This window comes from Peromyscus eremicus, chromosome 11 (assembly GCF_949786415.1).
Source record: "Peromyscus eremicus chromosome 11, PerEre_H2_v1, whole genome shotgun sequence".
NCBI lineage: Eukaryota > Metazoa > Chordata > Mammalia > Rodentia > Cricetidae > Peromyscus > Peromyscus eremicus.
In genome coordinates, this window is record NC_081427.1 from 37829941 (window position 1) to 37857636 (window position 27696).

At 39.2% G+C, this 27696-nt stretch overlaps 1 protein-coding gene across 1 annotated transcript in view; it reads left to right on the top strand.

The window, feature by feature from the left end:
- Positions 1 to 27696, top strand: part of Itga1 (integrin subunit alpha 1) — a 139994-nt gene that overhangs the window by 14445 nt on the left and 97853 nt on the right. The gene's annotated exons all lie outside the window — the stretch shown is intronic.

Consider the following 27696-nt stretch of genomic DNA (forward strand, 5'->3'; position numbering starts at 1 on the left):
TTTCATTTAATGATCCATTTTCTCACCTCTTTCTAGTTTTTTTTCCCCAAGATTTGCCTACATTTATTACTTAAAATGGGAGCCAAACTGTAAAGAAAGCCAAGCCTAAAATGTTATTTTCTCTTAGAGATTTGTTAAACTAGTCATTTTAAAAATACTCTCGTTGCTCTTGTTATTCTAATCCTATTTTCTGTAGACGAACAGTTATTTTCAAGCAGCAGAGGTCTGATCTACTAGGGATTCTCAGCATAGTCTCAGGACCTTAAAAAGGAGACGAAAGTGTGTGATTTGCTTACTGTGTAGCTCAGGAGTGGCAGATCTGGGCATGTCTCCAATCTGGACCTCCGTTCTTTGACTGAAACCCTGGCACATTCCTTGGTTTGCTGTGTTTTATTTACTGTGACTTGGCCCGTGTTACACTTTCACATGGAGCCTGTGGTGGTAGTCTGTGCTCTCACGTTCTTACTGGTCCATGGTATGTGTGGGGAAAAAAGCGTGTTCGGGGAGTTGAGTAACCCAGATGACTATGTGGAAGTTGGAGTCTAGTACTCCTAACTGTAGATAAGGAATTTGTACAAATTTCCATTTGGGATATTTTTTACTATGTATTTTGGATGTGCATTTCTTAGATCAGAAACTTGGGAGACATGGAATTGCAACTTGATCTTTTACAAAGCTCAGTTTAGCACATGGTTAGGGATTCTGTCTGCAGGCTGGATCAGTGATGCCTACGTCCTATAAACTAATCTGCGGGCCTCTTTGTGGTATGACAAGTTTGGGGTTATCACAAGTTCCATAAACTTGTTAACTTGCTTAGATTTTTCCTGTGATTCTTAAAACTGATACATTCATGGTATATAACTTTATCTACTTCCTAAAAATAGCTCAGGTTGTCATTTCATATTAATAGTTAGCTTTAATATTGAAACTACTTTATTAGATAACTTCATAGGAATACAGAGAGGAAGTCCTTATAGCTCTTAAATTTAGGGCCTGGTTGGTAATGAATCCTCATCTCAGGACATAGATTACTGCTGTAATATCTCTAGCAGGAAAAATGAAGTCTAATAAACCAGTGAATACATTTTAGAGCAAAGGTTCCCTATTGAAAAGTTGGAGCTTTTCATTGGGAGCTCTTGGTGACTAAGCTGAAGCCCAGACGAATTAAACAGCCTTTCACCCCTGGAAGTGCTAGTGGGTCCTTTCTACCCATTACTGAGACAAACTGGGCATGGCAGCCTATGCTTTTCATCTCAGCTCTGGGGTGGCAGAGGCAGGTGGATCTCTGAGTTCAAGGAGGGCTGAGGCTGCATAGTGAAATCCAGTCTTAAGGAAAAACTACTGAGACGTTTGCAGTAGGCTTCAGGGCTGAGAGTTTGATTCAGGACTTACTATTTGCACGTGAGCTGATGAGACCAGCAGCGCCTGTGCAGACTTGCTAGAACCTTGAATCCAGCGCTCCCAGCCAGCGCCGGCTTGTTCCAGTGTCTTCAGGTGATTCCTGTGTGGAACAAAATCCGATACAAATGTTGGTGATGGTCTTTCCAAGCAGTTAGGAAATCAGGCTAGGCTTTAAGACTTAAGGTCAGCAGGCTCTTCTGATGTGGCTATAAGACCTCCTATATAAAGTATATAGGAAATCTTCTAACGCTTATTTTTTTAAAATTTATTTATTTATTTTGCTTTTTTGAGACAGGGTTTCCCTGTGTAGCCCTGGATGTCCTGGAACTCACTCTGTAGACCAGGCTGGCCTTGAACTCAAGAGATCCTCCCATCTCTGCCTTCTGAGTGCTAGGATCAAAGATGTATGCCACCACTGCCTGCAAACTCTTTTTTTTTTTAACTCACATTTTATATTGCTGTCCAAAGTATAACTCATACTATACCATAGACACAAATACAAAAATAACGATAAAAGCAAATTAAATTTAAAACTCAATTATTGTTGGCTTTTCCAAATATCAGAATGAACCTCAAGTCTTTGGGAATCATAAGTTCGTCTGCTCATCATTAGGAAGAACAGCAGCGTCTTAACCTTAGGTGAGAAGGAGCTGGAGATGTGGGTTGGCTGGGGGGCAGGTGTGCTCAGCACAGACAGGTCACCGGAAGGAGTCTGCACTCACCAGAAGGGGAAACAAGCAGATGGGTGGACGTGAACTGTTTTTATAAATAATCACTGTTAAGCTGCATCTGGATGGACAGGAAGAGGCAAGAGTGTAAACAGGAAGACTGCTCAGAAGGGTGTATAGTGAAGTGAGGGGAATAAAAAGCAGGAACACAGCAGCACGGCTTACAGTCGGAATGCAAGGATGCCACGAGAAAACGTAAAGGGGGCAAAGTGACTTGGGCTGCGGATGTTTCAGGAGGCCAAGGCAGGAGGGTGATGAGTTCTAGGCTAGCCTCAGCAACATAGCAAGATCTTCTCTCAAAAATAAGGAGAATTTCAGATTAGGTTAAAAAATCCTCAACAAAAGAGTTTCCTTGGTATTGATTCAGCACTTTAATTATTGTTTTGTGAATAAGATTCTTTACTTTAATTCTCTGTGCTCTGAAACATTCCCAGACTGCTTTCTAAGTGTGTTTTGTATACATATAGAAATTAGAATGTAAATCAAACAGTTAGTGATAATTTTTTTAAACAATTTTTGGTGTACATTATAATTTAAAGATGAAAGCAAGTTTATTGATAATGAAGTAGATGCGTTAGATTTTACATAAGGGATTAAATCTTTGTGGAAGAGCTGATACTACAAAGTGTTCATCTTCAACATTTTTAGAGTTGAACCATGTATTTCTTTTGTTTTGTTTTGTTTTGTTTTTTGGTTTTTCGAGACAGGGTTTCTCTGTGTAGCTTTGAGCCTTTTCCTGGAACTCACTTGGTAGCCCAGGCTGGCCTCGAACTCACAGAGATCCGCCTGGCTCTGCCTCCCGAGTGCTGGGATTAAAGGCGTGCGCCACCACCACCCGGCGAACCATGTATTTCTTATATGCTCCATGCTGAGACTGTCAGTTGTCATGAATGCATAGTAGGAAATGACAGAGGTGTGTCTAGGAACATTTCATAAGTTCTTGGAAATTCTGACCCTAATCTGTCAAAATCCATTTTATTTAACACTGAATATACTGCCTTGCCACCCCAGTTTGAGTGAACCCTACCTGAGACACCTGAAATACCTGAGACACTTGTATGTTAGGAATCCCTGTTTTCTACCCTTAGAGAAACAGTGATTTCATTAGGAGGCAAAGACCGTAATCGTAGCCTCATTCTTATCAAATTAGCATATCTTTGGATTGTGTTAGAATGTTTAATTTAAAAATTGGTTGAGTTGTCTACTTGCTCTTTCATGACCCATTAATATTGATTGCCCACATCAAAACCGTATTTTTAGGATGCTGATTTAATGAAAGTGCCTGTTTTCTATAATGTCAGAGAATTAGAGGACCTGTGGTCTATTTTGATTTGGGTGACATCCTTGGTTTCGGAACAGCCAATATTGAAGCAGGTGCAACATCCAGCAGGCGGCAAATACAACAGAAATGTGAGTTGGAGGCCCCATGCCTGCTGTGCACAAATTGATACACTGTCCCCATTCTTCAAATGTCTGGTCCTGTGATGAGGGCTTTAAAATGCCTTAGTTCGCCAAGAACCTTTTAAAAAAGACGTTATCATTTTCATATGAGAAAAATTAAATTAAAAGAAGATAACTAACGACCTAACTCACAGCTAGTGAATGTAAAAAAGTACCCTATATAGCTACTCCATTAAAGTGCATAACAACGTCGATTCTATTTCCTACTTGTCCTTTTGGTATTGGTCATGTCTGTGTCTAGAACAAAACTAACTTGATAGCTCTGTGATGTAATGTTCTTAAGTTTATTTAAGCATTTTGTGTTTTTATTTTCCACTATGTAATCTACTGAGAAAAAAAAATCAGCAGCTCAATCCTATGATTTTTCTGCCTAAAATACAACTGAGCATTAGAAAGTGTAAGGGAAACGTGTATGGAAGCAAGCCCCTCCAGTCTGCCAGGAAGTTAGCAAGCTTGTTTCAGTTTTTAAACCTACCATTTCTATATAATTACGTGTGCATACCGGTGCACATGTGGGCACCTGTGCCTATGAGGGCCAGACAACCTTTGGTGGAGTTTCTAATGCACCAGCACTTTTTGGATTTTTGTTTTTGTGTGCGTGTGTTTTTAATTTTAGGAAAGGTCTCTTTTGACCTGGAACTTGCCAAAGAGGCGAGGCTTGGCTATTCAAGGAATCCCAGGAACCTCTCGTCTCTACCTCTCCAGTGCTCAGATATAAGGTATCACCACACTGGGCTTTTATGACTTGACATCTGGGGGATCAAAGTCAGGTCCTGCTGCTTGCTGAGCAATCACTCCACCTACTGAGCTAGCTCTCCAGCCCCTAAAGCCATCTCCCTAAAATGTGATTACTTCAACACATATTCATTTACTAAGCATCTTCATAGCTGCATTTGTGATACATGTATATGCAAATTAGGTACTGGACAACAGCAACCATTGATGGCCAGTAGGCTTACAGAGAAGTCATAATAGCTGTTAGAAGTGAGCACTACAGCCCAGAAATGCAAAAGGTTAATTAGTCTTTTTCTAAGGCCTGCAGACACTACTATGGAACAGCAGCTAGTGTTCCCAGTAAGGAAAAGACTGACCTACATTAGCATATTCTGTTAAAGAAGTCAAGGAAATATAATGTCTTTCTAAATGGTTTGTCTAGAAAATGGTGATGATTGCAATGGCAGGGAGCAAACCCAGGGCCTACTTGCTAAGCAAGTACTCTATCACTGAACTACCCCACCCCCATTTCTCTGTCTAAAACTTAATAAATGATATCAGTACATACATCCTTAACTACCAGCCCTGGATAGGATGACAGTCTCAAATAGCTAGGGTGTTTCAATAACACAATAGTCTCAATAAGAAAACTCAACTGCACATTGGAAGCTGGGTTGTCATTAAAGAAAAGGATTGCAGTAGAATTTTAGTTGTGAAATGCGTCCAGAGGTGGGAGGTCCTTCTGAGTTCAAGTCTCAGTTGCAGAAATTTTATGTCTGGAATTTTTCATCAGGCCCTCGTGTAAACACTGACTAGAACTTTCTGCTTGACACCATTGTGAAAGATTGCTCTGTGGATATAAAACATTTTAATCTTGTTTCAGCTCATTTGATCTTGCTACTGTAATTTATAGCTTATTTTTCCTCTGCAAGTATGTGTAAGAGTGTTTTTAATGAGGTCAAAGAGAGAAAGACTAAAATATACTTCAGGAGAATGCGCCCAGCCTTTTAGTATCAAAACAGGTTAAATCTGAAAGGACCGCTGTACAGCAGGTATAATCTGAGGTCCAGCAGGCAAGTCACATGCTCAAAGTCACACAAATGGAAGCTTTTCAGAATGTCTACACTCCTGTTTGATTTATCCCATTCCAATTTCAAAAGTATTTTCTTGTTACCAGCACATATTGGGAGTTTACTGGATGGAGTAAGGGAGCAAGACAGAATTCAGGATTTTATTGTGCCTTAAACTCTCCTATATACCAATTATTCTTCATCTTATAGGAGGATATTTTCTCCCTGAGCATCATCACTGACACCTAAAGGCACACTTTCCATTCCATTTCCACACCCTTTTTCTAAGCTACTTACCAAGTGCCTACTGTGTGTTAGTACACTGTTTGCCCCCAAGGATCCAAAGTGAAGGGAGACCACAGATCCTTCCTTCCCGGGCAAAATGAAGACACATCAGTCAGGAATATGAGGGCCCAGAGGGGCTCCTAACCCTGCCTGACTTTGTGAGGACCTGCTGCCAGACATGAAACTACAAAGTTATGACAGTCCACAATCACCTCGAATTGCTCTCCAGAGATGACGCAAAGAGGAGCTGAGAGTATTCTCCTTTTACGTCCCCTTGGCATTTCTTTACAAATTTGTTTGAGTTGTGGTCCATTAGTCTTTAATTTCTCTGGATATTAAGTTTTTATAGTGTAACTAACTTAGAAGAGGAGACATGGGAAAAGGGAATATCTCAATTCTCACCCCCAGAGATAGGAGGAAATTGTTGAAGTCAGGTGAGAAGTATAGACTAGGGCTTATTACTGAGAGGACTTTGGGCAATGCTGGGACCTTTTGTGACACCCATGATATTACTATCCTCTCCATTGCTCTTTTGTGAGTCACAGAAAACTGCTAAATTGGAGCGATGAGTTTGGCTCGTTTCTCTGCAGCGCAGCAAAGAAGGGATGGTGACTGCCAAGGCTAAGATACTGTTCTTGACAGCTACTCTTGTTAGAAAAGAAAAGAAAGAGAAAACATACCAAGGATAAAGTGGGTGAGAGCTGGGACCTTGGGCTACTCTGGAAACAGACTGAGGAGGGACAACCAGGAAGCAAGAAAAGACAGACAGCCATTATAGACCTGGAGGAAGATCTCAGGGTGTATGAAAGGAAGATCCACTAGGGCCTTCCTTATCACCTCATTTATCACTTGGTCCCTAGTTGTATAATTCAGTAAAACATCTTTAACAAACTAAGGTCTGCTTGCATCACATATTTCATTAAATAGTCAACGTGGGATGAGTGTGGTAGACGAAAATGATATTTTCTACAGAAGGTAGATTATCTCAGAAAGGATGGGCTGTAGGAATAGGTCTCTGGTACCTGTTTCTCAAAGGTATTCATTCCCTGCCTGAAGTGAAAAGGAGGAGATACCTGGGAAGAATTGTGGAAGTATGAGGGATCAAGATAGAAAAAAAAAAAAATACCTGACCAGGGCCTTCATGGTACATACCTTTAATCCCAGTGCTTGGGAGGTGGAGCCTAGGGGATGTTTGAGTTTGAAGCCAAGCTGGTCTACACATTGAGTTTCAGAGCAGTCAGAAGTACAGAGAGATCCAATTTCGAACAAGAGGAGGAAGAGGAAGACTAACTGTCTCATTGAAAGTAGACATATATTTTCACAAAAAGGAATAAAATATACATTGTTTCCTCCCAGCCTAACTCCTTTCCTACAACTTAATAGGATTTAGTGGATGTAATATTTTCCCTATATTTCAGCCTTATGTATGTCCCTATGTCACAGAAAATATAGTGGGTGATCAGGAAAAGGACTTCTTATAATGCTTGTAAATTTAAAGCACTTGGATTTGCATTTCATAGTCAAGTTCACACATTTTTGTGGGTGAATCAGAAACTACAAAGTAATGAACCTCAGTTTTATGTTTGGGACTTTGGAAAAGATGTTGCTGACCAAAAGTTACAAAATAATACTATTTGCTATAGTTACCAAAGATGGGTATTAGCATTTGCAACAACATTGCATTTGTGATTAATCCCGATACAAGACTATCACCCATGCCATTCTCAGAGGATGTTTGAGAACTGATCTGTGAGTGTAAGACCAGAAGGTGCCCAGGTCCAGCTTTTAGGTTCTGATTTCAGGAAATCATTTCTTTGTTTGTGGCTTATTTTTCTCTCTTCTGCTACAGAGTAAATAAGAGGATGAGGGTTGGAGAGATGGTTCAGCAGTTAAAAGGCTTGATACTTTCTCAGAAGGCTAAAGTATGTTCCCAGCACCCACATCAGGCAGCTAACAATCACCGGTAACTCCAGCTTCAGGAGAATTGACTCCTTCTTCTGGTGTCTGGAGACACTTGCATGCAAATGTACACACACACACACACACACACACACACACACACACACACACCTTTTAAAAAATGAATAGGGACTAGCCAAATGGCAGCTGTGGTGACCTCCTGCCAGTTGGTGACTTTCCCCTGGACTGGGCGAGGTTTCAGGGTACAAGTGTCACAGAACAGGGAGAAGGTCATAAAGGGGATGGTGCCTTAGGCTGCCTCAAGGTTGTATAGAAGCCTGGACAAAGAAACAAAAATAGGAATATTTGGTTACTGTGGCCTCAGTTCAAGCAGCACTATCACTAGTGTGGACTGATCCCTGGTCCTCTGACACCTGAACATCTCGACCTTAGGTGTGCTGCTGTGGGGTCACTGGTTTGTGACTGGTGTCCATCATTATGAGTAAACGATACTACCACCATGGGGGTGGGGGGTGGGGAGAGGGTGTGGGTGGGATGAATACAGAAAGGGGGCTCTTGGTTTTGTAGTCTTGCAGGCTTCACTGACTCTGCTCAGAGTAGTAACAATAATTATTGGTTATTTTTACAAGCTCTGTAAAATAAAATTTTACTGACTTAAGCTTAAAAAACAATCTGTTTTGTACCATATTTCAAAAGCTGCCAAAACTTTGGGTTTGGCTGGCTGCTCAAGAGCAGCCTGTTAGGAACAAATTCCAGGGCTGGGGGGGTCACTGACTTGGAATGTTTTGCCAAACACTCCCATATTTCCAAACTTGTTGGGGGGCATTTGAACTTGAATATTATGGGGCAAGTTGATTAAACCAGTTGTCAGCAGACACGCTAAAATCTTGAGGTTTACAGCTATTTTTTAAATAGTTTGCCACATTCCAATGACTTGCCAAGTGACGGGGCCCTGCCACTGTTCTCCTTGTTATTTTCCTTCCTGTCATTTCTGCCTGCTCCCCCAAAGAAACGGGCAGCGGGGAAACACACGTCTTTATTTTGATTGCAATGTTCTTTGCAGTGGGCCAGTGATTTCTCAAAGTGGACCGTACCAATTACCTACAGAATTTTCCCATCGTGCTGATGCCTACTAAACCTTACCCTCAAACGAAGCAGAATATCTGGGCAAAGGAACCCAGGCATCTGCACAGTTTGAAAGCTCTGCAATTGCTTCCTATCTACATCCAAGGCGAACCTGTGAAGTGTCATCACCGAGTAGGTCATTTGCTTTAATATGTGCTGTATGGCCACGGTGTGAATTAGCTTTCTGGCTAGAGAAGGAAACAGACATAAACACTGCAGAGAAAGTAGCTTGAAACAGTTGGGGAGAGGAAAGTACTTTAATACCCTTTATAGGATTTGGTTGCTTCTATGAATTATTGAATTTGCTATAGTATCTGCATAAGAGTAATACTGATAAGTTTGTAAATAATGATGACTTTTTACTGTATACGTGAGTTACAGTAAGGGGATTGCAAAAAAAAATAATAGAGAAACAAGCTTGTATTCCTCAGAAGAGAGAACTTACAGTATTTTGAGGATGTAATAATTCTGTCACATAGAACAAGAGTATAACACTCTTTCACAGTATAGAATGGTTACCAACATTGTTGAGAACAGGACGATATCAGAACTGGTTGGAATCATAGGAAAAGATGGTTATTGGCACTGATCCCACTTTTGAATGTTTCTCTACTAATCTGGTGTGGTGAGAACATTAGCTGTGGGCTCTATAAATGTTGGGCGAGTCATGTGGCCATCACTATCCTCAAGCTCAATGTCACGAGCTTTTATTTATAAAGAGAGAAACAATAGAAGTTTCCTCAGATTTGCAAGGAATGTGTAAACAAATTCATAAAAAAAAATACCTGGAAACTTATATAAGAGCTCAATTAACTTAGTTTTTTTTTCTTCTATTGCATGTTTAAAATCACATAAATAATCTAGATATCACAGTAGCCATGGGAATGTGACCCAAGAAGTAAATCATGTCCCTTCTGTCATAGATCCTTCCTTACTAAAGTCCCCATCAAAGATGGTGATCCAATGAGAGCCATAGGAGGCCTCCCTGAGAGTTCCACTGAGATGAAGATGGGCTGACTCCCTAGCTCTCAGTATTTACGTTTTTCATACCTTCGTAATGGGTACATACACATGTATCACCTCCTAGCACAAAGGATTGAAGCAAGAAATCTCAAGTTGGTGACTCAATAGCCAATATGGAGGAACATGCTAGAACACCTCTGAGTTGTAATATTCTTGTTGGGAATAATAGCCCATCAGATGCCACTGAGAATACAGATGTTGATCACCACCTCCTAAGAGTCAGTTGTGACCCTCAGGAACCACAGAAGGGAGCAGTAGAAGCTTGAGTAGCACCATGGCATAGAGATGAATTTTTTGTCAGCCTTGATCCACTGTTCAATTCTGTCAAGTAATACTGATGTTAATTCTTACATTCGATGGTGGCTGTCTTTCTCTTCATGCAAACAACTTCATTCCTATGGTACCTGTTTATTATCTGAGTATTGTTCTATTGCTCGGTGTCTTTCCTTGGATATTTCAGCCATGCGTAAATCAGAAACAAACCATAATTTCTCTCCCATTTCTTAGTTATGTGTAGAAATATACTCTGGTAATGTAAATATTAAAGGAATATTTAGAGGAAGAGGAAGCTGCAGTAGGAAAAAAGGAGAGAAGAAAACATGGAACTCTGCTGACATTGCCTGTGTGGGGATCCCCACCTTCAGTCAGTCACCCATCACCTATCTTTTGGGCTTAGAACTAAACCAGAACCACTGAGAGCAATCTCTCATGGTTGCAAACGTCAGACTGGCCTTCCAGAGGCCACACACCCATGTTCTGTGGTCCAGGAGGGAGGACCAAAGCTGGCTCCATACTGCTACTCTGTACCTCCTTCCACTCCACAGCTTCACATTTTATCTCCCACCCTCACCAGAAAGTGTACGGATGCTGAGGATACAAATCCAAATTCAACAGTCACTTACCAATTTAAAACAGTAAAACACAGAGAACAACTTTTTTACTAAGTACCTTGCCAAGGTGAACCTGTGACGTGTCATCACCTAGAAGATCATTTGGCTTGAACGTGTTCTGTGTGACCGCAGTGTGAATTAGCTTTCTGGCTAGGGAAGGAAATGGACATAAACACTGCAGAGAAAGCATCTTTAAACAGTTGGGGAGAGGAAAGCACTTTAATATCCTTTATAGGATTTGGCTGCTTCTATGTGTTGTTGAATTTGCTATAGTATCTTCACAGAGTCCTGTGTTGGGGACATTCATCATACATTGTCCTGATGTCAGAACCCTGTAGACAGACCAGCATGTTCAGATCCACCTCAGCCAGCTGCTAGAGAAAGTGGTAATGCTGCTGAGTTAGGAGTTTAGACCAGTCTGAACACAGGTTTCATACCTGCTTAGAAAATAGAAATTATCCAACCATGTAAATTAACCTAAAGGTTAATATAAAATTACTTTTCCTTTAATATGATTTTTCTGAATACTTGCATTAAATCTGACTCATCTTATCACAAGATGCTCATGTTAGAATGAGTGTCTGATCCACCAACAATAGCTGCTCCCGCTGGTAGATTTTAAGTGGTGGCTCATTTAAATACTCAGAGTCAATTGCTCTCTTAGGTTTTCAGCATGGGGACATCTGGGCAAGGAATTTGACATTAGTCTGAAGCATCAGGAAGGAAGTGCAGGAAGCTCAGGAAATGCCTTGCTCCACAGTCTAAGCTCTTCTTGGGGTCAGACCAGGCCACATGCATCTCTCAGCGTTACTTCTGTCCGGCTGACTCCTGAGCCTGAAGGAAATGGAAGGCAGGGAAAGAGGAGGTAGTTTTGAGCCTCCTGACTCCCAACACACACACACACACACACACACACACACACACACACACACACACACGTTCTTCACCTGAATATTGTCTTCCAATCCAGCTGTCTAAAATTTAATTACAATTTGGAGAGGAATCGGCCAGTACACGTGTCCACATTTCCTGTTGGATATCAAATGTTAATCATGGTAGTACACAAATATTTATCCTAAAAGAACAAGGCCTATTGAAATTTTTACTCTCCTAAAATAAACTATAAAATTAGAGAGCCAGCAGGATGATACTGAGAGTAAGCTAAGGTGTTTGTCACCAAGTCTGACCACCTGAGTTTGATTCTTGGAACACACATGCTTGAAGGAAACACACACACACACTCACACACACACACACACATGCTTGAAGGAAAGAACTGATTCCCAAAAGCTGACCTTGGACCACCATTTTTGCTGTAATGAGTACTCACATGTATACACACACATACACACACACACACACACACACACACACACAAAGTAAATAAATGTTAAATCATTAGAGATGAACCCAACTTAACAATACGAAGCCCGTAGCAAATGTTTTTCTTCTACCTTCCTATACTTGCTAGATTTAGGGCCAGCATTGGAGAAACAGTGAATAAGACATATAATTTTTTAAAAAAAATTATTTGTTTATCTGAAATTAAAATGTACCTGGATAGATTTTTTACCCAGGTAGCACCCCTACATGCACTTATCCATCTCCCAATTCAGTTAGCCACTCTTGGCATGGGCAGAAGAGACTTTTGCTGAGGAGAATGTTAGAAGAAATTCTGGTGAGTGTATTCCTGAATTACACTTGGCCCTAGTTTCAGAGGCTTTGTTGAAAGAAAAGAGAAGGGATGCTTTTCCCCCATGGTTGGAAAACAAAGCTAAGCCTTCAATAACAGCTTTGAATGTAAATGACTGCCTAGTTAACAGTCACTGATTCTTGAAATAGTGTTACTCAAAGGACATCCCAGCCCTTCGGAGACAGAGTCAGGCAGATCTGTGTGAGTCTACATAGTAAGTTCCAGGCCAGTCGGAGAGACATACAGATACATAGTAAGACCTTGTCTTAAAAATAAATAAATACATAAATAAATAAAAGATACTCCCAAGGAGGTGCTTAACTGTAATACCTATCTGCTAGCATTAGTTGTGTTTATGATATTACTTAATAATACGGAACTTTCTTCCATAATGAAATTAGTAACTCCAAGTGGATCATGATCTTGACAAATTGAGGATGCTTAATTGAAACTATATTGTTAACAAAAACTAAATCCCCCCCCCAAAAAAAACTTCTTAAGTTGGAGAACATCTAGGGAGATAGAGGCTAAGGGTGAAGGCTCTGGAGTAAGAGTATCTGGGTTTGATGCCTCTAATATTATTTGGTGGCTAACCTTAGTTTCTTCATCTAGATTTTAACGCCATTGATTTCTGTGTTAATACTGTTCCTGCTGTTGTTAATTTCCAAGGTTAGTGAAACTAGTTAAGAACCTGGTCCAGAAAAAAATGCTCAAAGTACTTACCTGAAGGTCTAAAAATCTCCCTAGATCTCAATACATCTCCTTGAAGGCTGAGCACATCTGTCAGCTCTCAAAGGAAACTATTGTGCCAGCAGAAATTAAGCTCATATCTGTTTTCAAATGAAGACAATTTTTTGAAAGGATGATAATTAAAAGTATCTTGCAGTCTATTGATTATGTCTAGCTTTGCTCCACCCATGAAGTTCATGTTTATTTTATTAACCCAAAAGAATCATTCCAAGCCATGGCATACAGTTTTTGTGTTGCCTTCTTGTGACTAGGTAGATTCTCCAGAAACTTTCATTCTTCTGAAGGGAGGAGGATGGTGTGGTAGTTTGAATGTAATTGGCCCCCATAATCTCATAGGGAGTGGCACTATTAGGAGGTGTGGCCTCATTGGAGTAGGTGTGGCCTTGTTAGAGGAACTATGTCACTTTGGGGATGGGCTTTGAGGTCTCTTATATGCCCAACCCATGCCCAGTGCCTCAGTCCACTTCCTGTTGCCTTCTGATCAAAATGTAGCCAGCACCGTGTCTGCCTGCACACCACATGCTCCCCACCATGATGATAATGGACGGAACCTCCGAAACTGTAAGCCACCACCTCAATGAAATGTTTTCCTTTTTAAGAGTTGCCACGGTCATGGTGTCTCTTCACAGCAACAGAAATCCTAACTAAGACAGGTGGTGACTGTTAAACTGACTGCTTGTTACTCCGTTAAGAGTTCACTCCTGGGAAGGAGTGTCAACAAGACTCATCAGCAGCCATCATGACCATTGCTCTGTTAGAGACTAACATCCTGTAGACCAACTAAGGACCAAATGGCCACATCCCGAGGGCAGAGCAACTCTCTAAGCTCATTTCTCTAAGCTCATTTCACTCATCTCTCTAAGCTCAGTTCAACTCTCTAAGCTCTTTCAAGTTTCCTCCCAGAGTTCCTCGGGTGTTTTTGCTCAGGGCATAAAGCAAAGTTCTTTTCCATTGAGTTTCTGGAAAGCAGTGTGCTCCTTCTCTCCAAGTTATTTCAGTTGTGCTCAGAATCAAGTAGGGGGAAAAAAAAATCATGTAAACGTTTGCATTATGGCCAGTTATAGCAGGTGGAGGTTTTCTTTGCAGTGACATTTTCAAGTGGTATCATCCAGCAGCTGGGTTCCTTCGCTTTGACAGAATTGGCGTCTTAATATAAAGAAAGATAGAAGCACCCGGGGGCGATAAACTTTCATCAATGTGGGCTCAGTGTAGAGCTACATAAAACCTCTCATGGTTGATGGATTTGAAAGCTTCGATGCTATGCACTAAGAAATCATATCTGAGGAATTTTATTCTGCTAAACATTTAGTCTAGTTTAAACCTACTAAGATCTTAATCTTTCCAGAGCTCATCCTAGTTTTGGCTTCCATAATTTTTATACAAGCCACTGGGAGTTTAGCACATCAAAATGGCTGAACACAAGGAAGGAGTGGGGGAGAAAGTACCCTAGGCTTGGTTTCAGGAAAGTCAGGTCCAAACATTGATTTTTGCTACTACTTTGGACCTCATTAAACCACTGTCAGCCTCTAAAGAGTAACATCACCTGGAAATGTAGGGAGGATTTAATTTTAAAAATTCTTTATATAAGTATCTGGTGTTCATGATATATGCTCAATAAATCCTAAATCTGTTGCCATGGAGACAGATGGTCACAGTTTTGCAAGGACTCCTTGTCTAAGGAGAGGTAAAACGTGCATTACTGCTGGTGGCCCACAACTTTAATCCAAGCACTCATGAGGCAGAGGCAGGACCTCTGAGTTCAAGGCCACCCTGCTCTACAGAGTGAGTTCCAGGATAGCCAGGGCAACACAGAGAAAAAAACCCATCTTGAAAAAAAAATGAGTATTATTTCTAAAAGTCTACATCTTGGCCAAAGAGAGATTGTTATCCTCCTCCCAGAGAAACTAAATGGTTTTGGAATGACAAAGAATTGTATAAATTTGAAGATTTATATAACTGTGTTTTGCCAGCACTTAAGATGAACAATAACTTATGATAAGGAAAAGAACATTTATATAGTGGCTTACTGAGTTAAAAATAAAAAGCATAGTTCTCTAAATATACTCCACTGAGATGTGAGTAGTATGGAACTGACATTGTGAAATGGATTGTACTTCACCAGGCCTTTTCTAACATAGATCCATGCTTATTTGCTCCAATAGGTTTTAATATTTGTTAAATTTAGGTGTGTGTATGTGCTCGTGCAGGCACGGGCATGCCCGCATGTGTGCATCATGCACATGATAAAACAATTTTGACATTTGACTCAGACTCATTGCAAGAAGATCAAGAACAGGATTTCCTTCTGCTGTCCAAGAATATGTTACAGAATTTCTGGGAAGTACACTTAGGCATAGCTTAACTGGCAGCTCCTGAGCCACTGTGCCGTAATTTCCTGCAAGAACCAAACCAGTGAGGCCTGTGAGTAGCTCTATTGCTGTTTTCATCGTTCACTGTACACAATGCTCTTTAAGAACATTTTTCTTTGACTCTTTTCTATAGAGAGAGATAGAGAACAATGAAATGTTTAGATCCTGACAGAAGTGTGAGAACAAGAGGTTGGTGCCCACCCTCCTCATTTTGGTCATAAATGCCTCATAAACCAATTCAATCTTTACCATCTTTATGAAGCATCCATTACTAATACATACATTAGAAGGGTTTCCAATCTCTTAAGAATTTAGATATTTTGATGCTGTAAATTTTTATAGTGTTCTACTTTGTGAGTATCTAAGAACCAGACACCTATCCCAAGATCAACAACAGGCTCAAAGCTGCTAGTTACCTCCAAAGACCCTAGAATGTGGCTGCACACAGCAGGGGCCATTTCACTGGTTTTTCTCATTCCAGTGTGGGTTGGATGACTTCACTCTCTGCTTGCTGTGCCATTGCACACATACAACCCAAGGTCACAGGCAAGGGGAAGGAGAAGGTGAAAAGACTTCTAAGTGCTTCAGCCCAAGCTGGAGAATATGCAGTCTAAACTGTTCATCATCCACTGAGGCAAAGCAGCCTGCTTAACCCCACCTAGCTGCAAGGAAGGCTGGGAAATATGGGGAACACACAGTGTTAAGGGATAGTTGCTGAGCACTGAGAGACAGGAAAATATTGAAAGCGTTTATCTATTATATTAATGATGGGATCTAAATAACAATAAAGTTAAGAGTAAAACTATATAATCTTATCATCTGAGTTTTCATTGACTTGGTTTTCTTGAGACCATACAATGGTAGAATGTCTGATGCCTTCTTTTTTTTTCCAATTTTAATGTTGTCTATAGTGTTTAAAACTCTCTACTCCTTAGTGAGAAGATGGAACTGGTCTAACTATATAATCCTTAGCATTTATGTCAGTAAATTGACATGTTGTACATTCCTTTGTATTAATAATGCCACTGTGTACATAGTGTGTATATACTATTTGAACTAAACGGAAATAACTATGTATCCTGTCAGCAACTAGTCCTGCTTTATACATTTAACACATGTTGGACAATAATGACAAGTTTATATACAATAGCGAATATTCAGGCTTAGAGTCAGTTAAATCGAGTAATTCTCCATAGCATGAAAAGAAAAGTGTGACTGCCTGTAGTTTGCATTTCTAGACTGCCTGGGGATTTTAGTTTGGATCAGTGCTTTGCATAATACATCCAATGAACTAAACTTGAAACTCTGCTCTGATTCCACAAACTTGTATTCATCAAAGTGTTGTAATTTCAGACATGTAATTTCCCCATGCACCATTCTACATAAAAAATGGTCCTACTGGAATAGAATCACTTCCCTTCTAGTTCATGTATCTATTGGTGAAGTGGGTCTCTCATAATTGATAAGTGGAAAATGATGTCACTCTAATAATGTGAAGGACAATGATTGACGGGCACAAGCATACACTAACCCAGTATTGTGTACAATGCCCACTTCCCTTGTGTTATGCTTGACTTGTATATGATTTATTGGAAGAGCTCATTACATGATTGGCTCCACACTTAGTTCATTTTGCCTCTGTCCCCATAACTCTGCAGCCTCGATATGTGCTTATCTCTCCCCTATGCTTAGTATAGAGTCTATTTGATCAAGATTTAACATGCCTTTAAAATGAGACTAGTCTTTTTATTTGGTCTGTTATTTGGCTCTATTTGTACCCTGGCTGTGAAGTTATACAGTTGAGTTGGATGCCTGTATTTACTTTTATCATAAACTCTGTTATTTTTACATGTGACTTTTTAGAAAAGTAAGATTGCTGTTAGGGACAAGTTTGTCACACTGTAGTAGGAATGCCTGTGTTCTCATAACTTAAACTGCTTGAACTTTGTAGACTAGAAGACCGGCAGCAATAAGGCTGACACAGGGCCTAACCTGATTAGTTACCATGTTGATACAGTTCTCTTTTCATCCTCTATATGTTAGACAAAGCATCCTTGTTTGTCGGAATCCTCAAATGCTGTTCACATGTAGCATCTCATCAAAGACTCCTGCCAACAGTTATTAGTGTTTCTATTTAAGAGGTTTGGAAATCAAGGCTCAGTGGATAAACATTTCCTAAGGTATATTGGTGACACATTCCTGGCTGTAACTACTTATTTTCTGTTCAAATGAACAATTTGAGAAGCTCCTTATTGAAGCTGCTTGGATACAGAGATAAATACAATGAAACTGAGATCTCTTCTAGCCAGCTCCCTCTTTTCTCCCTCACATTGATGGAGAGCCCCCTTTCAGCCTGGAGACGAACAGAGCTCATCTCAAACACAGAGCTCCAGCCTTGGTAACTTGCTAGAGCAGGCAGCAGCAGAATGTCCTGATAGCTTCTCACTGGGCCGGGAGAAGGCTAAGTAACCTAGCCTGATGTTGGCTGAAGTTTGTCACTAGTCTCTGCTTCCTTTCTACTCCTCATTTTGGTCTCTATCTTCTAACCCGGTCTTGCCCAGCAGGAACGTGGCTGAACAGTAGAAGGCCTAGCACTACCGATCTTTCTGTCTTGCATGAGCTGCGTTTACATTCCGGGATGCAACATGAAGAGGGCTCATTACTGTTCCCCAAGTTTCTTGGTGTAGGAGAGTGGGCAAAGAATAAAGGCCAGGAAACACTGTTCTGTTCTTGGGTGGTCAATAAACTAGCCATGCACATTACGCACATTAGCACAATGGCTTAGACCTTTTTGTGTTTCCCATCACTTGAGGGGACTGACTAATTAGGTAGTTTAATAATGACTTCTCAGAGTACCTTCATGGACACACTTGAGTTAGTTTAACAGGTGCTTATCGACAGATTCTGAAGAGCCAGGTTCACCAAGCTCAATGATAAGTAAGGTCTCTCTCAATGAGGCCTGAATATCCTGAAATTTTTTCAAAGCGTAGGCAAGTTTTCGAGGTAGATAAAGAAAGTCCAAGATGGGACACCAGGTTGGATGGATTATTCAGACATTCTACTGAAGGGTGATTAAAAAGGAAACCTATAGCTGAAACCACAGAGATATTTAAGATGTAGAGCCAGTCATAATGAAGATAACTATATTTGAGACTAATTCAGTTTTTCGTTGATGTTTGAGAAGACAAGCACGTTCAAATGTCCCATGAAAGTTTGTGTAATACTCATCTTAAAATCGTGCCATGCCATGACTTGAGTATAGATACTTAAATCCCAGTCCTTTAACAGAACTCACTTAGAATGTAGAGTACTGCTTTCTGACATGCCAGCCTTTTGCTGCCTCAGAATATGGAGGCTGCTGACCCTTGAGACCTCTGGTAGTTTGAGTTTTGATCCCATGATCTTGATGAAGGCAAATTCCACAGACAATAAAATGTTTCTTTCCTTGGTCAGCATTTAGCTTGTGGTTGGGATTTCAGCTATCCCAGTGGAGACAGAAAGAGTGGTGGAATAAAAGCTGATGGGAAGAGGTCATTGGAAACTGAAAAAATAAATTAAAAAAAAAATTTAAAAAGTGGAAAAGCGCCTTTACAATTACCATTTAATTTTTCCCTACCTGCCCACAAAGTAGACAAGTTTGTTTCTAAGTGTGTGGTAGTACAAAAGAAGAAATTACATGTATTATCACACTTGCTGACTTATTTCATGAGCACAAAAAGTGTCACTAGCATGTTCTGTCAGGAGATGGTTGGCATATCAGATATGTCTAGAACTGTAGCTTAAATAAAATGCCCTTTGACTTAAGAGTGCTATGTGTCTTCTGTTCTCATACTTAATGATCTGTGAACTAACTGTTTTGAGCCCTGACTGGGCTTAGTTTCATGGATTAAAAAGAAATAGTGAGTAAACATGTATATGATAATCATTAAGCCACATGATTATTCAACATATAACAAATGAATTAAACATGGAAAATGCATTTGAATACGTACACAAATCATTCAAATTTTAATTTCCATCTGTACCTCTGTTTGCTCTCTTTGTCTACTATTAACGATAAAATAACTAGGAAGGTCACTCCCTCTTAGTGCGCTAATGAGTAACCAAGTACAACATACTGTATTTTTTCCCATTGTGAGGGGCAGGAAGTCTAAGTTACAGAATACCCAATTACACAGTTTTATATTAACCACCAAAGAGAAAGAATTCTATGCTCATACTACTTTAGGGGTAAAAAGTATAGAAGGTTCTTGAAAAGAGAGCACAAAAGACATAAAGACCCAGGTACTATTTGTCACAACTGCATGTGAATTTATATTACCTCAAAATTTAATTTAATTTTAAATAAAACATATTTTACATACTTTGGGGGGCTAACTGAGCATATCTTTTCTATGGTAGAATATTCATAAAATTTATCATTTAAACAGTGACAACTCAACAGCATTGTTTAATGTTGTGCCCTGTTGTGAAACACTTCGTTACCCTTAACAGAAACCTCATACCCCTTAAGCAATCACCTCGATTTCCCCTTCTCTTTATCACCTGGTACCCACAAATCTGCTTCCTGTTCCTCTGAATGTACCAACTCTGGATATCTTGTGAAAGTAGAGTTGCATGTATTGTATAGATTTTTGCTTCTAGCTTTTGACCTTGGTTTGTCAAGGTTCATCCATTTTGTAGTATGTATCAGGACTTCACTCTTTTGTATAACTGAATAACATTCTGATATCTCTCTTTAAAATGGAGCAATCACATTTTATTACCTATTCATCAGCAGATAGGCATTTGTATTTCTCCACTTGTTGGCTATTGGGGAAAGTGCTGTTATGAACAATCTTGAATCAGTTTTTCTGTGAGCATATTTTCAATTCTTTGGAATGATATGCCTAGAAGTAGAATGGTTTGTTTGTGTGTTATTTCTATGCTTAACTCTTTGAGGGATGACCAGACTGGTTTCCATTGTAAGGGAGCCATTTTGTAGTCCTACCAACCATGAATGAGGTTTCTTAATTACTTCCCATATTTTCAAAGCTTACTTTCTGATATATTTCTTCTTACTTTTTCATGTCCATGATGAAGTGGCATCTTATTGTGGTTCTGATGTAGTTTATTCTGATGACTAGAAATGGGAAGCATTCTTTTCACATGCTTTTATCTACTTGAGTTAATTTACCTGGAGAAATACCTCTTAAAATCCCTTGTCTATCTATTTTCAAATTAAGTTGTTCACCTCTCGGTTGTCCAGTCACTGCTCTAAAAGGAAATGAACCCAAGAGGCTTCCAAGTGTTCTTTTTATAAGTCTCATGGCAAGGACATGTTCATTTCGTGATATTCATGTCCTTATGTATATTCCCTGAATGTGTTTATTGTCTAGGGTTACTGTATCAAATCACCAAAACCACAATGGCTTTTAAAAGCAGAAATGTATATTCTGTCTTGATGCTGGGAACCAGAAGTCCCAAATCAAGCTGTGGTGAGAGCTTCATGCTTTGAAAGCTCTAAAGCACATGTCACTGCCTTTTGTAATTTGTGCTGGCCTCTGGGATTCCATGATGCTCTAAGGCTTGTAGATACATCACACTAATCTTGATCTTCAGCTTCCACGACTTCATCCACTGTGTTCCTGTGTCTAGATGCTTCAAATCTTCCTATTCTTTCTCCTATGAAGAGGCCACTCACTGAATTTGGGGCTTAAGATAATCTTCCCTGAAAGGTCAAAGCCTAACTTAGTTACACATGCCTATTTCTAAATGAAGCCAAATTTACAAATACCAGGGGTGAGGAGTTGGAAATATTTGGGGGATAACAAAAAATCCAAGCCACAACACTATTTATGAGTTACGTCTTCTTAAAAATAAGAGATTTTAAGAAAGATAATGGAAAATAATTTTAGAAAAATGTGACATATCTCCAAGTCAAACCATCAGTAAGTCAAAGACCCCTAAAAGAGCAGAAATCTAATTGATTTTTGAAAAATGTTGTCATTAATTATGACTCTAAAAAATTTAAATAAGATTATCAATGAGTATTTCTGTGCTATTTTTTATTTTTGAGAAAAATGAATGAGAATACTCATGTATATAGTAAGGAATGTGTTTTTGATAGTGCTAAATACAAGTGGCTCTATTTAAACATCTCAAGGGTACATGTGTGTGTAAAATTTCTTTCACACTATTATCATCTGTGCTCTGTGTTTTCTGCATTTGTCCTTAAATCATCAATAACATTGGGTTTTGAGCATTTTGACCATTGTAAGCCCAGATTTAATCTTATTTCCAACTGACTAGGGACTCATAAACAGAATATTGTATTTAACACTTTACCCAGCATGCTCATATTTTAATACAACTTGCAGTTTAAATCCAATCCTGTTATGGTCTCATTTTATATAATTAAGTATATATGTAAGTGAATCAGTCCTTTCTCCCTAAAGAGTAGGGTTCAATGTATTAAGTATTGAGTTATGAAGATATAAAATACCTGGTAGAATGTGAAAATTAGTTCAATACGCAAACATAGAAATTCAAGAACATGTCCAAAAGTTTACTCAAAAAACTTAAATCGTGGAAGCCTACTTACTGGACCCTAGAGCTATTGTAGAACCCTTTTTTTTTTTTTTTTTTTTTTTTGGAAAGTGGTGTTAAGATATAGATGACAGGATTTGCCTCATCACGTTCTCAAACTGTGACCCCATAGTAGAAGATTTCAAAGATAAACTTTAGGAGCTTTCATAAATGTCAGCGTATGAAGGTTTTGAGAAAGTCTGAATTATTTCACCAAAGAGAATGACTCTTTTTTTTTAAGCCCTTGCTTTACTTGACACGTGGTTTTTAAAGCTAACTTTTTTTTCTAAGTTAATTGGAATCCATCCAGAAAATCATTACTTATTGGTAAATGGTGAAAAGTTAACGGAGTTCAAGTTTTTCAGTTCTCACAAAGCCCCCTTTATACCACCAAAGCAGTGAAGAGTCAAGTATTTACAAGTGTCCATCGAAGTTGCGTTGCTGATCTTTGATCATGACAAGGAATAGTCGTGACACTCAAGATAGGAGGGTCATGCACTACAGGGTTTGTCTGTGAAATAACCAGCGTAAAGCTGGCTCACTCACTGGGGTACCTTTCCTTCTAAACACCCAGCAGGGCTGTTAGTTTGCGTGGACGGATTAATGGTGCCTCATTTAGCTGTGTGTTAATAAGAAAACTCATTCCAAGCCAAAATTATTCTTTGATAACATCACCTCTTGCTCCTTTGCATCAATTTAAATAAATTATTCTTGCGTGCACGATGGAAGAATTCGGTGTTATTCTAACCTAGACATGAAAGTCAGCATAGTTCTCTCATTTTGTTCTGCTTTGATTATACTCTCTAGCAGGGTTTTTTAATAACGACATAATCGTCTCAATTTGTAGACTGAAATGGAAAGCCCTCTGGGAAAAAGTTTTCCCGGGGTTTTGTTGTTGTTGTTGTTGTTGTTGTTGTTGTTGTTGTTTTTCATAACACAGAGAATAACCCCAAGTAAGTCTCCAGATCTTATCTATTCCCAAATCTGCATTAGGTAGCACAGAATTTTTTTTTAATGATTAAAAACAAAAAGTCAGAAATGGGTAGACTCAAACTCCATTGGCAGTCGTCAAGGTTACAGCAGTCATGGGCGCGACCTCTGCATTTTATTCTTTTGTTCTCAGCTTTGCCTTACATTGTGAAGTGACTCCAACTTCTCTGTGGGAAGGACTGGTGTTTGGGTCAACCTTTGGTTCTTTGCATCTCTTTCCATGGTGGAAGTTTTTAATGCTTGAGGAATGAATGTAATATTTTTTATTGCAGCCACAAATACATATTTATTTGCAAGTTTATTATCTACCTAGACAGCAGATCCAGTCACTCTTTTTTCCTTTTAATTTTTTAAGTAGTTCCTGAGAAGAAAAGGATTTTGGTTGTTATTGTTTGTTTGTTTATTTGTTTGTTTAGATTCTATTGAGGCAAGTTGTAGCTTTCCTTTTTCCTTAGCCTATTTACCCTATTCTTTTTCTGCAACCTTCCCTCAGCCATGGTAGAAGGATAACCTATCTGGATCGCTAGCCTTGGGCTAAGCCAGTCCTCAGTTCCCATCTGTGTTAGATTAAAGAATGAACACTGTCACTAACCCTGGACATAACTCAAATGCTGACAAATTCTCTAGCCTGAGAAGAGCCTTTATTCTGACAGAAACAGCTTGGTCCATGTATATTTGTTTCCTATATTATTTCTTAAGAGTTTAATTTAGTTCTATTTTTTTTTTCTTGTTTTGGCAATTGCATTGTTGGTTTATTTGGGTAAGCTATGATTACATATGTACAATATCAAAAGACTACCAAGGTTATCTTTGCAAGGGTAGTAGATGGCTTTTACTAGACTTTTACTACTATGTGGAACCCTGAGGATCCTCACTATTGCTTTATAGAAGCCTACAGCCCAGTCTAATGCCACTTAATTATCTATACAGTTTTCAAGGCACACTCTCTACATCTCCACAGGTTTAGAAAAGGCTTCTCATAATATCATGCGATATATTATGGGTTCCAGAAGGCATATATATGACAGTATTTTTTTTCTGGATAACATTCCTAACAAATGTCTTCATTCTCTATGCTTTTCCTTTCTCTTAAATTATCCCACCTGATTTTACTACCCTGATTTTCCTAAAGAGTTTTCTGAAAGTTTATTTGATATCAGCTAATATCACTTTTCCTGGGCCAGTTTGTAGGGACTGAGAGTTTTTTTTCCATTGTGTTATCATAAAGCTATAGTTAGAGCAAGCCAATTCATTGCAAGTCTACTTATGGGTAAAAGTTGAAGTTGTCCCACCTCCCAAAGTGTATCTAAACTAAAATGTAACTTAAATCTCTGATTTGGCTGTCTGAAAGAAGGTATTTTAACTTAGTTTAGTTCAATTGTACCAATGAATATAAAAGGGATGAAAGACAGACAGGCAGACAGACAGACAGACAGATAGATTACAGCCATAAATGTTATATACAATTACAGACTTACCTGAGATAGTAAATTGATAGAGCAAAACATCTTTTTAAAACAATGTCATTCTTGTCTTATTTTTGTTCATTCAATAGGTTTTCTTGAACAGTTACTATGTACTAATACGTCTATTAAGTTTCCCTGAAACTAATAAAACTATCATTTTTAATAAATTTAAAACAACATAGCATAAAAGAAAGGCACAGCAAGGTCATGGTGACTTGTCATTGTCATTCCCTGCTACTTCTGTCACTTTGTCTCTCCATCCAATGCATCACTTCCAGGGAAGTTCACCTCTAGTCCTACGTGGCAACTGTTGCTGCTGTTAGTCTTGCTCAGGCTGTCATAATGGACTATCACAGACCAGACAGCTTACCCAGCAGAAATGTGTTTCTCACTGTTTGGAAAAGCAGCAAATCCAATATCAAAGGGCCCATAGTGTCTCTTTATAGATTGTAACTGTCTACCATCATTCTCTCTTCCTCTATGTGCACGGGCAAGAGGGAGAGAGTAGAGAGAGAAACAATGAGCACGAGCTCAGATTCCTCCACTCCCTTAGAGGGACACCATTCCTATTGGATTAGAGACTCACCCTATGACTTCCCTTGGCTGTAATTAGCTCCATAACAGCTTGGTTTATCAATGCAGTCACATTGGAAATTAGCGCTTCCATGTTATTCTGGTGGGACACAGTAGACTCCCAACAACTCTGCTTACCACGGAGAAGCTCACACCCCAGGAAGGACAAGGATAGAAGGATAAAAGAAAAACTTGGAGGACAAAGAGGTGCAAGTCTCACAGTGGAATCAGGTCTGGAAGGAGCTTCTGGGTTGTCACATATAGTAGAGCTATACATATCTAGAGGTGCCATATAGCCATGTGCCTTGCTGCTACATGGGAAGTACTTATCACTAAGAAAAAGGAGAAATAGACATTAGAAGTTAGCAAAGTATGTTTGCCCAGGATTTAGTGTTACTTTAAGTACTTTGTAGTGGAACAATTAAATTGTGCACATAAGTGAGTTATTTGCAATTTAAATGATATTTCTGCAATAAATATCTGAGAGCTTTGTGGGAACACAAAGAAAGAATATCAGTGGAGAGAGTGGAGAAGGGTGACTTTGAAATGACTTTTGAAAGATGGAGGAGGTTAATAAAGAAAGAAATTGAGGAAGAGGGGAGAACTTTTGGAAACAGAAACTCAGGATGTTTCTGGGAATTTCAAGAACTGAAGGATGGCAATAACTTGACATTCTCCATTGGGAGAGAATGGGATTGGCAAGGTGGGATGAAGTGTCATTTAAATGGGTATAAAGTGCTGTTATGAGAGTAAGAAGGCATGTGGTAGAGTCTGAAAAAGCACTTACAGAATAAAGTAGTGTTATAGCCATATGGCATGTTTCTGAAAAATATCTTTCTGGTAACAGAAAGAAGATACAGTGATGATCCATAGATAGTGTGTGTGTGTGTGTGTGTGTGTGTGTGTGTGTGTGTGTGTACATGTTTGCATGTGCATGTGTTTTAACATAAACACCCTTTGAAGGAAGAGTATCAGTTTCCAGTGATGTCACAAGGGGTAGTTATTGTTGGTTGGCTGTGTCAGCTTCTGCCCCTTTAAAGATACAAATAATGAATTAACATAAGAGAGTTGAAAAACTCTATAGAAATGGTTGAGGTCAGTCAAAAGCTTAGAAAAATTTACATTTTGAAGAAAATTACCCAACACATTCTAATTTTTCTCCATTAATCTTGTTATAAGCTAAGCTGGTGAATCTTGCTCATATTGTAGAAGCTCCTTGGTATTTCTTCCTATATATCTTTTGACATAGATTTTGGAAATAATTGTTCGAGCCTCTTCTAGCATAATGAGAAGTCCTAAGTTGAACGACAATATATTTCTTTTGCATGGCTCCTGCGTGTTTCGCATTCATAAAATAGAGCTGTCCAGAGAGGGTCAGGAAGTGTCAGCAAGAGTTGATTTACTTCCTGATAGGTTTTAAACTTTCAGAGTAAGAAGTTATAAATCCAAATTTCTTAATGCAGCCCACAGTTCCAGACCTGAAGAAATAGCATTCCATCTAGACTAAATAGCACAGAAATAAGGTATGAAATAAGACACCAGACTATGTCTGAGTGTTGATGGAAAATTTGAGTAGTCATTATCCTCTGGGGAAGGTGCAGTTCTTTAAAGGCATAGTGCAAGTCAGCTAGCAGTAGTGTCAGTTTCATTCCCCAAATCTTGCTTTGTTCATCTTGTAGGTTGACTGTGAGTGGTACACACATCAACATATAATATGACAGCCTCCATCAAACCCATCTTGGCCAGATTCCTGCCAGGCTGCTGTTCATTTTCCTTGCCTCTGAAAGAACCACATGATGATGCCCTTTTCCTGATCATGCTTCCTTATGTTTCTGTTGGCCCTTTGTCTTGCTCTCAATGTAGCTAAAATTATTGAGATAATAGAAACTAGGTTACATATAAAATCATAGAAAGCAGCCATTCAATTCATTTCATATTTGTGTCCTTGTACAAAGAGCAGTGGATCTATGATCTGGCTTTGCAAAGCATGAATATTTTCCCCATAATTTCTTTCAATAAAGCTTCATTCAGATTTTTGAGAAGACCAATAATGAGAATATCCCTTCCTCATGCACGGTCAAAACCAATTGGGGAATGCATTCAAGTGGGTCTTAACTAATAAGTGAAATTTCTGCTGAACTGAAGACCAAGCTGTCCTGATCTTGTAGCACCAGCTGAGACACTGACTCAGTGGAGCATAGAAAACCATGTTCTCTCTACAGCCAGCCTCACTTCTGAAGGAAAAAAATAAGAGAGAGAGCATGAGAAGACTAGACTAAACATGCAGTTCCTCCTTCCAGACTTCCCAATCAAGTATGAAAGGAGAGTGGGTGTAGAAATAAACCAATGTGCAGCTAGTGAAACACCCTCTACATGGGAAGACACATCAGGAATAGGAGCAAACATTTCTCTAAAATGTGTGTGTGTGTGTGTGTGTGTGTGTGTGTGTGTGTATGTGTGTGTGTGTGTTATGGGGGTTTAAATCTAGTGCCTCACACAAAATAGGCAAAGACTATGAGCTATGTCCTTAGTCCTGAAATACAAATTTAAAGCCACATTTTTATCTTCTTTTCAATAATGTTCCCATCATCTTCTTCCAGTTCAGAGGTAAGCCCTACCTTGAATTAAGCTTCTTGTAAATAACAAGTACTTAATAACAGCTGTGAAACCA